The 2,037-nt window shown below is 39.1% G+C and overlaps 1 long non-coding RNA gene across 1 annotated transcript; it reads left to right on the top strand.

Annotated features, from left to right (window-relative positions):
- LOC109843455 lies at nt 236-1,558 on the top strand. Its single transcript, XR_002247684.1, has 3 exons — nt 236-541; nt 662-810; nt 1,474-1,558. It is a non-coding gene; the product is annotated as an uncharacterized LOC109843455 (long non-coding RNA).

Here is a 2,037-nt window from a genome sequence, read left to right as displayed (position 1 = left end):
TAAGCCATATTTAAACTTAACCAATTTAGAATATGTGCATCCTCACTTAACCCCTAATTAGACGGAACTAGTACGTCAGGCAAAAAATCCAAACAAGGAATCTCCCATATATATATATATATATATATATATATATATATATAGTGCGTTTCTCATACGCATCAGTTCGTACGCATTCACGTGTTTCTGGGTTTTTTTGCAAAAATCGCTACTTATCACTCGTGACCACTTAAATTCTCTCTCAACCTGAAAAAACCCCAGATCCGTTCTCTCTCTCCCTAAAAAAAGCCCCAAATCCTCTGAATCAAGCATCGGTCCTGCTCCTAACTCCGCCGACGATCGACCACATCCTCCGACAAACTCTATCGAGGTCGACCAACTCCGCCTTCAGCTCCTCCTCCTGCGCGATTTCGCCGTCGACTATCGCCGCCGTGAGATCTCCCAACTACAGCCCTAACTCCACCTTCAGCTCCTCCGAGATCTTCCACATCATCAAGGAGCTGATCGGGTTCATCCTCTACATACACCATCAGACCCCTTCGTACGGGAACTCTAATCTCTCTCCAAATCTGTTTCTTTTCAATTTATGCAAGTATATATATGACTCAATATTCTCTTTTGCTGTTGCTCCAAATCTAACTATGACTTCACTTTGCTCCAGATATTGAGCAACAAGGTCATTATGGAGGGATCGGAGAAGCACAGCCCTCTCAATGAGGGATCCATTCTCTGGATTACTGAAACTAGGTTGCCACTAGGAAGAATTGATGAAGTATTTGGACCTGTGAAGAATCCCTTCTATGTTGTCAGGTACAACTCTGATGATGAAGTTCCTCAAGGAATCAGCATTGGTGTTGCCATATCTTTTGTTGTGGATTTTTCCAACCATATTCTAAATGAAAATACCTCTATGAATGATTAATGTATGTGATAGGTCTTTGTTAATGAGTTCACCATTGCTGGTGTTCATGTTTTCTAATCATAGTATGTATTAAGTATCGAGGAAAGTTATTGAAGTAATAAAATGTCCCCCTTCGCTGGTACCATCGAAATTCCCCTTCGCCGGTTTCCATTTTAGGTTTTTGGGTGCCTCTGCAGTACCCTTGATGGAAAAGCCAAGGGTCAAAGTCCTCCTCAAGTGATCAACTGGCCTTTTGAGTTGTCATACATTTCTAGAACTAGCTATTTCTCGATTGCAGTCTTTGGGTTCTTTGTACTGTATTAAGATGTGTGGTCTTGTTGGTACAAAATATTAATTCTTAATTTTCATGCACTATTTTGACCAAGTGCTGTTGTTTGCATGATTCATTTCATACTTCAATCCTTTTTAATTATATATAAGATATATCATATAAGTTTATTTTATCAAAAGAGTGATGCCCAAACTTTGCTAAAGTCTATTTAACTGTCTCACACTGGAAGTTGCGACCTCATAGGCTTCTGACATGAATATATGTTTTTATTTTGATGCAGCTACCAACAAAAAAACTGACGCCAAGGCACAGGCTGTAAAAGTTGCCAAAGCTGTGAAGACTGGAGCTTCAAGCATAAAGAAGAATCAGGTATCGATGATGAGGAGGCTGCTGACGAAGTGGAATTCTCTGATGATGAAAAGGAAGCTGAGTACAAGAGATCTCTCCATCAAAGTAAACGAGATGCAACTATGGGAAACAGGAGACTAGGTTTGGCAAGAAAGCTAATTATAAGGGTTTAGTTGTAAAGAGAGGTTGACAATGTGTAATATTTATGCTTCTTATATTTAGGACTTTAGTTATGTAAATTTGAAGCAATTGTGTCCCGAATTTGAAGCAATCTTTGTGTAAATCTTGACTGGCACTCTATTATAAATAAAAACTTGTCTTCCATTTTGAGTTGCGATTTGCAGAGCATGTTTATGTTGAGAATGTTCCATTAGTGCCTTTGAATCTGTGGTTGCAATTGATGTTTCTCTGCTACATTTGTTGATGCTTGTGTCTTGAGGTGTAGTATTGAATCTGTGGTTGCAATTGATGTTTCTCTGCTACATTTGTTGATGCT

Source organism: Asparagus officinalis, chromosome 5, assembly GCF_001876935.1.
Source record: "Asparagus officinalis chromosome 5, Aspof.V1, whole genome shotgun sequence".
Classification (NCBI taxonomy): Eukaryota; Viridiplantae; Streptophyta; class Magnoliopsida; order Asparagales; family Asparagaceae; genus Asparagus; species Asparagus officinalis.
The sequence above is the reverse complement of the archived record's forward strand: the minus strand, read 5'-3'. Positions and strand labels throughout refer to the sequence as shown.